A 12,144-nucleotide genomic window follows, 5' to 3' on the forward strand; every position below is an offset into this window, starting at 1 on the left:
CACATGACTCCGAACGTAGGAAGCGAAAACCGGTCCCCGCCGTTGCAGTGACTCAGAACCGTCATGTAAAGTGACGAGAAGCACTCCACAAATTCAGACCGAATGGCACACTTTCGCAAGCTTATCGGCGACCAGTGACTTGCAGCATATTTTCAATATGGAGGGCTCTGGAAACATATCAGTAGTTCAAAGGTGTATGGTTTAAAAATTATTTCTTCAAATTAGCCACTGAGAATTGAGTTAAATATACCTCTCCAGATCAGTTACGCAGCCACGAGGACACGAAATGCGATGACGTTTTTTCAATGTCGTGAACAAAAAATAAGCTATTGATGAACTTGTTAAACTCTGCAGTAAGTGGAATTACTAAATTACTGTTGTAAATCTCGAGGCAGCCGTTTTCCGACACGTCTCCAGTTGGCGGAGCATGCCCATATGCCAAGATGACAGCCAGAAAAATTTCCATGTTATGGCGTCAGCGTATAATTGAACGGAATGAAGGCAGCCCGATAATCATATCTATAGCAGCAAAAATATGCCCGACGATTGGGAGAAATTGAAGGGGCCATTGAATGCATTGCATCTTTCACTATGAAGTCTGAGCGCGGAAAAAAAAAAAACGAGCAGCTCTGTTCCGAGGTACGCGCACTCTTAAAAGAGTTTCTGAGTGGTGCCAAAGTCATATCACCGGTGTCCCACCTATAGCGCAGAGCAAACGCCCACGACAGAACTGTTTGTTGCACTGAGACGAAAGCGCGGCATTTCCTGATGCAGTATATGGTACGCCCCCACCCTCCTATACACCCTCTTCCGGCCTGAAAAAAGCAAAACGTAAAACGCTCAACAAGAGATGTACGATAGTGACGAGGAAAAAAAAACTTCGTCTATCGCGTGACACCAGTCTAATAAGTAAATTAATGCGCGGCTGAGAATAAGAGAAAGCGTCAATTCAAAATGCCTGCGATGTGGAACCCGCGAAGCCGCGTGGTTTCGGAAAGCGTATAGTAATTAATCGATAGCATAGCACCTAGTTTCACCCGGCAGGGAAATTAATTCATAAAGCTTTAAATAAATAAATAAATACCCGCAAACACCCCCCCCCCCCCCGCTCCACCCACACACGCACGCACGCCAAATGAAAAAAACTTCAAGAGAGGCATGAAACCCCCCAGGCTACGCCTGGGAGGTTTCAAAAAAAAAAAAAAGTTGCTCAGAACAAGAAAGGACGCAATACACGAGGAAGATGCACAACGTACGAGCGCTACTTTCAGTTGTTCATTCCATGAAACATACATAGCGTACGCACAAGTGCAGATGCGACCAATTAAAAAAAAGAAATTAATTATAACAAATTTAGTGGTATACCCGTCAAGATATGCAAATTCATTCGAGTAAAAAGCGACACAGGGTTCGCTAACGCACCCCAGTCACTCTTCTGGACCCTTTCAGTCCTAGTTTTTTTTTTTTTTTTTTTTTTTTCCTCTGGTAGGAGACTTTTTTAGGCATCGAACCGCTTCCTCCTGGGCCACCCGGGCTCCGCACTCGCTAATACTCGTTGAAACAGCTTCAGTGCGTCAGCCCGAAAATAGCGCTTACCCGCCTCAGCTGACGCACCTCGCTTCATCGGTTGGTTGGTTCCTCGGCATCTTGGCGCAACCCACTCCGGAGACCTTCACCCAAGACGATGATGATGATGATGATGCCTCACACATGGATCATACCCACTCAGAGGTATTGACCAAGAATTGATTACGTGAATTAGGGAGAGATTTTGAGTATTGAATATTGATAACCAAGAGAAAAACAACGCATATAAAACGGAAACAGTGCAATACTAATTGTTTTTTCTTCAAGACTTAGGTCACGCTTTCTTCTTTTTTTGCCGCCAGCTCCCCTAACATGGCCCGATCTTGATGTCAATAGCGGTGGAGATTGTGTAAGAAGTACTCCACCAGCAATGAGGTGTTTTGGTTTGATTCCTGAGCTGCTTAGGGAAACTTGTGGTGGTACCAATTACCACCACCAGGGCCGGAAGGATTATGCGATATCCCTTCAGCAACATTGTTCATTGCCGACTGTGCCAAGTATATTTGCCTCGCGAAACAATCCCTCACAAACGAAAGACTTCACGTGATCGATCCACCAAGTGAATTCGTTCCTTTTTTTTTATATAGGGTGTCTGAATAACCGAAACGGTTATTCAGACACCTTCCGGTTTGACCGATGTAACGTTTTTCCCTGGTCAGTGATTGATTGACATGTGGGGTTTAACGTCCCAAAACCACCACATGATTATGAGAGACGCCTTAATGAAAGGCTCCGGGAATTTTGACCACATGGGGTTCCTTAACGTGCGCCCAAATCTTAGCCCACGGGCCTACAGCATTTTAGTCTCCATCGAAAATGCAGCCTCCGCAGCCGGGATTCGATCCCGCGACCTGCGGGCCAGCAGCCGAGTACCTTAGTCACTATAGACCACCGCGGCGGGTCCACTGGACAGTGGTACGTCAAACTAACGCTGCGGGTGCATTCACGCAAGGCGAAAGATGCACCAACCAGGCCCTAAAGAAGCCCTTTGAAGTCATACTTTACGCCTATGGTTGCGCCATTTAGGAAAGCTTGAACGACGTGAAGGTGCCGTGCCTTCATCGCGTACGGTGGGCCCAATTTAATTCATGAAGTACGTGTGAGTAAGCGCGACAGACAAGGGCGTGGAAGAAAACCGACAAGAACACAGCGCGTCGCTTTTCTCCTACGTCCTTGTCCGTCGCGCCTACTCACACTTCATGACTGCAAACAAACTCGCCCACCAACATGTTTTAGCGCCCGATTTCATTCTTGCAACACAAAAGAGAGCTATTTTGAGCAGGTATATGCTACACCTGTGAACAGTACCAAAAGGAAAACTTCGTAACTTATAAAAGTTATAAGTAACGATTACTCCTTGAACCTTTGCGGGATACCGGGACGAATCTGCCTCAATTTTTCATTTTCAGTAAATACTTCCTCCACTGCTGCGCGTCGCCATCAGCGCTATGGTTTTCTGCGGTAGTGAGAAAAAATAGATTTACGAAACCTAGAAAAAAATATTTCACAAATGTACAATGTGTGGTATCGGTGATACGTTCAGTTTAAATTTGTTTTGTCCTGTAGAATAGAAAAGAAAAAAAACTGTTATTCCATTGCATGACAGATAGCTATAATTCAGGGTATTTTTCTCCTTTTTCTGAATTTCGAGAAGAGTAGTTTCTATAATGAATATTCACTTTCACAAAACCTAAAGCGCCACCCCGTCTTGTCTCGCACCGGCTCGCCATGACGTCAAAGCGTTTGGCTCGAGCTTATAAGTACTCAATTTGTAATGATGCAGTAAATATAGACTTCGATCTTCTCTAAATGAAGCAAATATCTGACTTAGCTAGAATGAAGAACTTGTAAAGAGGTAAGCGTACAAATACAATTGCTTATATGGACATGTATAACACCACATTGACATCGCACCGCTGGAATTTACTCGTTATGAAGGTTTTAGGTGCCGAAATCACGACGTGCTTGCGAGGTTATAGGCACTGTAACTTAATTTTGACCATCTGGTGTTGTGGGGAAGTAGCTAACTTATTTCACATGGGCATTTGTAATCGCGATCTGTGCCGATCCGGATTAACCACGATCCGGATTAGGTGCTGCTAGTGCCACGGTCACTTTTATTAGCGATCAGGCCCGATCGGAATCAAAACTATCGCGATTTCGCTGTCGTCTGCGCCCCCTGGCCGAGCTCGTTGAAAGCAAAACAAAGAAGAAAATCAAGCTTAGTTCTGTAAAAACAGATCTTAAAAGCTAGATATTCATTTTGAAAAGAAATGTTAAACGGTCTCTTTTGGATAAAATATATGTAATATTGTCCACTTTAAGATTCGTATTGACCGCGTGTAGACAAGTTGAACTCTCCCGATGGTCGGAGCAGTTGGAGCACCTCGAAGCAAATTGATTATGAATGTCGCCAGCTTCTCGATTTTTCGAATGTCGCCAGCTTTTAGAGCAGCCTAAACTAGTATAGTGCATCTGTTTGGTGTCTTTCTAACGATAACAGGTTCAGTATGTACAGCGCTTCTTCAAAAAGCCCCAAAATAAAATTTCAGCAAAATCGCATTTTCGCGGAATGTACGCGAGTTGTTTACCTTGATTCCGCGCTTCATACTTAAAATTTCTCACATACAATCAACAAAGGCGAACGCTACTGATCAAATGAAACGTTTTTACCCGAGTAAACAAGAAAACATGCTCCGACCTGTCCCATACGATCTCTGTCGATACTACGTGAATAACATTCATGCAGAAGAAACTTTTTTTTTAAATTTTTGTAGGCCTAGTCAGGCTCTACTTATAATGTGGAACAGCCTGCAGCGGACGCATCGAGCATTGAACGGGGAAGTCGACAGAGTAAACGAACGGGACGCACAGTTCCCAAAGGCCTGTTATTACGTGGCCGTTCACGTGTGCTGGAGTGTGCATCGGGTCAGAAACCTCGACATTATGCCACGACGCGTCAGTGGCCAGTTGGGATTGCCAATAGAACGGTTTCTAAGTCTCGGAACACTGCACAAAGCGAGCAGGGGTTTTGTGGCAGCCTTCCTGGAAAGGCACACGCCTTTCAATGTTGATGGCAAACTCTATAGGATTGCCATACCTAAATGAAAAAGAAATACGCAAGAAAGGCAGATTGATTAAAAAAGTGTATGGAAGTAGAACCCCCCCCCCCCCCCCGCTCTCCATTCCTTTAGCGATACACATTGTTTATAAAGTCATGCAGGTTCCCGTCGTTTTCGCACACGAACTCCATGTCAAGGCGGAAATACTTCCCTCGCAGCTATAATGATTCAATGTGATCAATTAACAAAAACTCACTAAACGTTTTAATTATTGACTTCAGGGCGTTTTTTTTATTGGAAACGTTATAAACCAAGAAAGTTTATGGCATTCATATTCTTTCAAAAATCACAAAACTTGCAGACAATGTAAGGTACTGACCATATAATTTTAATGCGATATCGAAACTGACCGCGCCCGGCACGCAGAAAACGTGGCCGCTCTGTCAAGTCAGATCAGAACGAGCTTTCAAGTGTTCATTTTCAGATTTCGAGGGCTTTCTTTATCAACCAAAAAAAAAAACGTTCACGTAATTAGCACATCACTGACAATAGCGCAGTTAGATGTCTTCTGAACACGCCTAAAGATGTCTCGGTAATTAGGTAAGTACCTCTCGAGTTACCAACATAAATTAGTTAAACTTCACCGAGGAAAAAATATTAGTGGCTCTATTACTGTACTGGAACACTATGTACTTTATCTGAATGGCGTAACACCGCTCTTTTTTTTTTTAATATTGCTGCGTGACAGATGGGATACCCTATATATCTATACATCGTTCTGGGGCTCTCGGTCGCAGTTGTACGTATAAAACAAAATACGTGCCTCCAAATTGCGCGCACGTAAGTTATAGTGCGTGGGTGTACTGCACGCGGCTATTCGGTGCGGCTAGAACACGAAGAGAAATGGGATGCGAAGCAGGGGTATAAGAACCGAATATAACGCAATCCTAAAATGATAATTATAATGCATATCTGGGGTGTAAATTCCCAAAACCACGGCACTATTACGAGAGACGCCACAGTGGAAGGCTTCGGAAATTTCGACCACCTGCAGGGGTACTTCAGCGTGCACTAACATCGCACACTGCATAGAGCTCTTGCTTTTCGCCTCCATAGAAATGCGACCGCCACGGCTGGAATCGAACCCGCGACCTTCAGGTCGGTAGCCGAGCACCGTAACGCCTTACTCTGCCACGGCGGACAGTCCCAAAATCAGATTAAGGAGTTTAATTTTGTGGGCAGAATGTCTCGAAATTCAAAACGCCGGACATGCAAGAACGCAAAAATGTGCACAAAGTAATAATTAAAAAAAAAGGAGCAAGAAGGAGAGAGAGGGCGTGAGACTTTGTCGCAAGGACGCTTGGATGCGCCTTTTGTAAACTTTCTATTTGTCAAGTGCTTCTTCATTTCCAAATGAACATCGCGACGAAAAGGCCAAGTTCAAGCTATACGTATACGGTATTTAAAGCATGTTCTATAATGAATGCAACAATATTCTGAAATGAAAATTTTGGTAAGTTGGAGGCTTGGAACATCTTTCAGAAACGAAAGAGATTGCGCAAAAAGAAAGCACACAAAATACAGGTGTCGTCGTCTCTGTCTTGCTTGTGCTGTTCTTTTTTTTTTTTTTTGCAATCCTTCGTTTCTGAAAAAAAGAAATGGTAAACAAGACACAGGAGATACGAGATCAGCACTTGTACAACGACATGACAGTTGTACTCAAGAGGGTGACTGGATCGGCGTATAGACAGTCATGTCGTCATGAGTCATGAAAGGGCTCACACTTCCCTTTCAATTCTCTTCATAAACAACTAGACAATTTATTAACGTTTTGTGAGACTTCGTTGCAGTGCACTCCAGCAACTAAACTATCTAAAACGCCATGTACAAAAATAGCTACAGCAGGACCACAACTGTGACAACGAATCCTGTACTTATGCGACAGAACTCATCTAATATCGCTCCACAGTATGAACGCTGCATGCGCGACCGCTTCAGAGTTGCCGAGGCGCTGTGAAAAGGACGTTTCCAATCTGGCATATAAGAAGCTAAAGATGACGGGTATGCAAGCGGTTTCGCCCAATAATCTGTGACCACGTGCAGTACGAGCACACGAGAAGCAGCTCGACCACAGGAAGTTCCTTCGCACGTGTCCAAATAAGAGTGTCGTCCAACTTTACGCCTTTTATGAATGTTCACTACGCGAGGTAAATTGGTAAGCACGGCGCAAAAGCGACGAAAACCAGCGAAAGCGTGATAATATTTTACTCGCAGTGTCTCACATACATTCTCTCTGTATAAGGCAGGAAAATAAAACCTGCTCACTCAAACCCCTTCCTTTAAGAACGCACTCATGAAATAAGAATCAGGGCCAGACTCACTGACTTCGACTCTATGCGAGCTCACAAAATGAAGGGCTCGGATTCAACCAAGCTTAATCCGACACAGATGCACAGCTCGCAGTGAGTGGTATTTGCTCAAAATCCCTGCGTGTTCGTAAATGTCACGTGTCACATGCTGCATGATGCGCGCTGGTGTGCTGATGTGTGCACGTCGTAATCGGCAGGTAGCTATTTTAGTCTACAACATTAGTCACTCCCATCATGTCATCAAGTTACCATGTGCAACGAGCAACTCGCGCAGCTGAAAAGTTTTTGGGTGACCGTAATACATTAAAACGGAAAGGTAATATAGTATACTATAGATTAAACGGCGTATAATTACACCGAATCGGCAAAAACATTTTGCACGTATCCTGTCAGTGTCGTTAACTTCACCGGTGAATAATGTTCACACGCCAAAGTGGGTGCGCGACTAGTTTTATAACAAGTTACTGTGGGTTTATAAAATTTTATTTAACGGACGGAGATCGTGAGTCACAAATCGTTGGCTCTAAAGAACCAGTGCCGAAGAGTAGTCAATTCCCCTCAAATTCTCTGTCACTTAATTTTAACTCGTTCGCGCTTATTAAGTGTTTCATCCTGGCACTAAGGAACGTCGCTGCTCCCAATACCCAGAACTCACATTTACGCAGACTCACCTCCGACTTAATTTTACCACACATACCATTTCTCCCAGTGACCCACTCCGATCCCGCGTATTGCTATCGACTCATCAATAGAATGGCCTGTTGGGGATGGCGCTTTAAAACTGTGTTTGCCACGTAGGAAACAGCCTATACGTCTTGAAACACAGCCCGGCCAAAGCGGAAATTCCTTTTCTTAGGAGAGTGATCTATCCCCCCCGTACGATGGCTAGCACTGGACCATTACGGAACCCAGTGTTTTTCCACAGCAGGCGGCGCTGTGCCCGCAAACACACCTGGTGGCGCCAGACGATCGAGAGATGCTAAACTGCACGAAGCCGAGCTGGGACTTGAAGCAGCCCAGAATGCAATGTCCATGACCCAAGTGGTGCCAATGAACCCCTACGTTCAAACGGAGCTGCCAGGATTGGTCACAGCGAAGTCGGCGTCCCGCCGAGGGCTTCGAAGTAGGTCGCCGAGGAGCAACGACCGGCGGTCGCTCTCTGACCAGCGGCGAGGCCCGTTCACCTGTGCCCCCCTTTCTCTGCTTTCTTCGCCAGCACGGCGGCAGTAGCCGCGTGCAGCCACGTCAATCAAGCGCTCTTGTGCCTGCAAAAGAAGGGCGCACGCCGCGAGGACTGGGCCGATCGCGAGAGGCCTCGTCGAGTGACGGCCACAAAATAAGGCCGCGCTGCCGAAAAATAACACACACACCGGGCAGCGACCCCTGGCGCACTCCTCGGTCGTGCACCGCAGTCGCGGCGGCTCCCTAGACGACAAGCCCGCGTCACTTCTTACGCGCTGTGGTTACACAACGGCGTCTCACCTTGTCGGCCGCGAAGTAGGCCACAAAGGAAGCCTGCGCCGACGAAGAACAACGCCTCCGTGGGCGCGACGGAAAGTTCTGTGCCAAGCGCACGCGCCCGAGGAAAGGGAAAACAAATAAGGCGCCGTGGCCGCGGCCCGTGAAAGTAAGGCCGGCAGTATGTAGGCCAACGGAGCTCATCCATACAATACCAACCACTAACGGCAAGAATGAGCGGACGACAGAAAGTCATTGCTCGAGCTCTCGGCGGCGCACTCTACTTACCCGCACCACCCAAAGCCCCGACGAAGCCCACGAGAGAGAACATCGCAAGCGAGGCTTCAGGTCGCCCAGGCTTCGCCGCCAACGAGGCGAGGTCAGTGGACTCAGTCCGGGAGGACAGGGTCCAGTGAACTTTTGAACCAGCACACAGTATACTAAGATTAGGCGAGTTCGTTATACTGCTCGCCGCCATGGGCGCCACAATCGTATGCAAGGACCAACGTGGGAATAAGCGAAGTGGTTATAGCAAGAATTACAATTTCGGCAAAAACTAAAGGAAAAAAAAAACAATGATGATTTTGATTTCTTGCAATACACACGGCATTACCTTTTTTACGGTTGGCGACTAGATGAGAGTCAGTCATTTTTCTGATATTTGCGTCGAGATTACCCCATTTTGTTTTGTGCTACAAAGCTATTCTAACAGCCGGGTCATTGACATCTGATGCCTTGTCTGTTCTTTCTAGCGCTTGACATAGACAGTTCTCGCCATCACATTTACCCAGTGTACTGCCTGTACATTAAAGCAGTCATTATTTCACGATTAAAGCAGTCATTATCGGTTAGATTGAAGCAGTCACTATTTCAAACGATGCTTAATTATCCACTGCACCACCTCCGTTCAAAAATGTTCAACTTATAATCTTGACAGAATCAAGCAAAGCCTAAAGGAACACTGAAGAGAAACAATGACTTGGTATAGATTGACAAACTGAACTCCGAGAACTCTAGTGCCCTATGTTTGACATATATCAGTTCATCGTTAACTGAGAAAGTGAAAGTTGAAGCTTCCCTTTTTTTTTAAATTTCACGCCAAAATATTCGCGTGTGACGTCGAAAATTTCTAAACGTATTTTTCGTATTTTCGCGACATTGGCTCGATGAAATTACCTGAACCTTCGTATGCTAGATCTATTGCACAGATGACAATGTGCTTCATTATTATCGGCTGGAAGCTGCTTCAGACCTAGTAGACGCCATCAAAATCTATGACGTCACGGGGTTTCTTGGGGGAATCTCACGGTGGCGTCTCCACCCACATTATCTTTTCGCGCGTTTTCTCTTTTGCCAAGCGTCGCGTCCAGTTAAGAGTGGTGTTTTCGGGATTGTGTAATCGTACCTCACTAATTGGCGAAAAATCGTTTTGCTCGTTAGTGTCTCTTTAAAGAAAGTTCGTTTGACTGCTTTATTGCAGTTCGCGATGAAAAGGTGATTCAGGACGATTCACTACGAAAGATAGGAGCGGGACGCAGTACGTAAAAGAGACTGGAGAAGAAAAGAACTACACAGGCGCTCTCTCTCTCTCCCCCAGTACCTGTTACGTACTGTGCCCCATTTCTATCTTTCATAATGAATCACTACCAACTAATTGATTGATATGTGGGGTTTAACGTCCCAAAACCACCAAATGATTATGAGGGACGCCGTAGTGGAGGGCTCCGGAAATTTCGACCATCTGGGGTTCTTGAACGTGCACCCAAATGTGAGCACACGGGCCTACAACATTTCCGCTTCCATCGGAAATGCCGCTGCCGCAGCCGGGTACCTTGGCCACTAGACCACCGCGGCGGGGCAAGCGCTACCAACTAACCCAGATGGCCATTTTGATTGAGAACCTTCGCCAGAATGCAAAACAAACAAACAAAGAAACAAACAAACAAATAACGGGGAATACGTAGTCTGTACTAAAAGCAGTCACTACGTCGGACAGAAAACCAAATGCGCTAATTGTTCATCTCTCGCGTATAATGCTAGATTTTAACGGTAGCAAACAGTTAAAACGAAGACGAGACAGTTTCAACAGCGAATTTCAAAAAACAAAATTCTGTTTTAGAACGTTGCAAATTAACACAGCGATATCTCAACTTACATTTAAAGCTAATACCACGCGTATGCTCCTAGTAATTGTAGGGGGGGGGGGGGCGACTTACTGTAAAGTTCGAGATATTTCCGGTAGATGAACATGCATAGTTGAAGGTGAGCACGACGTAGCGGAAGGAGGGTCTTGTGAACACACACATGCAACTGCACTAGGGTTTAAATACACTACGTAAAAGCACTAAGGTAAAACTGCACTCAAAGTGTGCCGCCATGCGGCACACTTTGAGTGCAGTTACGGTACGGTACCCGCGTTTATTTTTTTATCAATTAACGAAACACACAAAAAAAATCTTAGCGCTTTATAGTAACGCTGACGAGTGAATTCGCGTGGCCGCGAACTTACATGTCACATGTAAATCCTGGTAAGCGCGGCTGTGGCGGGCAGGTATAATCTGCGGTGAGTGAGGAAAGTTGCCCGATAATCAAGAGAAATGGTGGTTTCGGAGTGATCTGTCGTATACTGCACGACTAAATGTGTCGAGAGTTGCGCTAACGTTGAGGCCGTAAATGCATTGAAGCCAGACGAATGCGCACGCTTACCTCATTCCGCGCGGTTCACGCCAGTTCTATTACAGCGAGAGCTCGCTCGCTCGCTGGATTTCGGGCCGATCGGTCGTGCCCCCGCGATCTCCGACGACAGCGCAGCTCTGGCCGACTGGGCTCGCCCTATACGCCATCTCTTGACGCCGACAAGAGCTCTCGCTGAGTGGTGCCCCGTCCTCGGACGCCTGCGACCGTGTCCATCTTTCCTATCTTCTCCTTATTTTCGTATGTGATCTCTCTGTCCCTGCGCCTCTCGATGATGATGATGATGATGATGATGATGATGATGATGATGATGATGGTAGATTTTAGTGGCGCAAGGGCAACTCAGGCCAAAGAGCGCCAAACACACGGTTTTTGGTCGATTTGATTATAAAAGGTCTACTCGGGGTGGCAAGAATAAAAGAGTAGTGTATAGAATTTAAACTTAGGTGTAGTGACTATGTGTGATGGGTTTAAAACGGGCTACGCTTATGGGTTTTACAAAGTCATGCCGTGTCGTCAACAGTCCTTGTCAAGTCCCTGCGCCTCTCTCTATCTCTATACCTTCAATTTTTCCCTATCCTTTTAATCCCTCCTTGCCCCCATCCCTCGTGAGCTACTGTTGAGGTGTCGCACTATGATGCAGACAGTTACGGGGCTCATTTTTTTTTCTTCTTTTCTCTCTTTTAAGAATCACCCCCCCCCCCCACCCCACCCCCAATCGAGTGTACGATGTCGCATACATGTACGCACGTGGGCGCGTGACCCTGCATGCCTGGTGATTTCGTTCATTAGTAAGCGAATGTTCACTGTTACACAGCGATAGGCGTCGACGTCACTGTGATATTGCCGTATTTTCTCACAAGCGCTAAGATGACGCCACACCCCGCGAATCCTACGCCGTGTCTACGACGGAATGCGAGCGAAGTCGTGCCGAGAAAGCTTGTGGTTGCTGGTTTGATCGCTCGATGCGCAGT

The 12,144-nt window shown here is 46.1% G+C and overlaps 2 protein-coding genes across 3 annotated transcripts in view; both read right to left on the reverse strand.

The window, feature by feature from the left end:
- LOC142775649 (DNA replication complex GINS protein PSF3-like) overlaps nt 1–1,697 on the reverse strand; it is a 38,612-nt gene extending 36,915 nt beyond the window's left edge. Inside the window, exon 1 of one of the 2 annotated variants that reach the window (XM_075877261.1) lies at nt 1,597–1,697. The gene's annotated coding sequence lies outside the window, so the exon portion shown is untranslated. The remainder of the gene's footprint in view (nt 1–1,596) is intronic. The other variant, XM_075877262.1, reaches the window with a different exon arrangement.
- The window catches only part of LOC119176739 (cytoplasmic dynein 2 intermediate chain 2), a 176,305-nt gene that overhangs the window by 114,113 nt on the left and 50,048 nt on the right, over nt 1–12,144 (reverse strand). The gene's annotated exons all lie outside the window — the stretch shown is intronic.

Source organism: Rhipicephalus microplus, chromosome X (genome assembly GCF_043290135.1).
Source record: "Rhipicephalus microplus isolate Deutch F79 chromosome X, USDA_Rmic, whole genome shotgun sequence".
Classification (NCBI taxonomy): domain Eukaryota; kingdom Metazoa; phylum Arthropoda; class Arachnida; order Ixodida; family Ixodidae; genus Rhipicephalus; species Rhipicephalus microplus.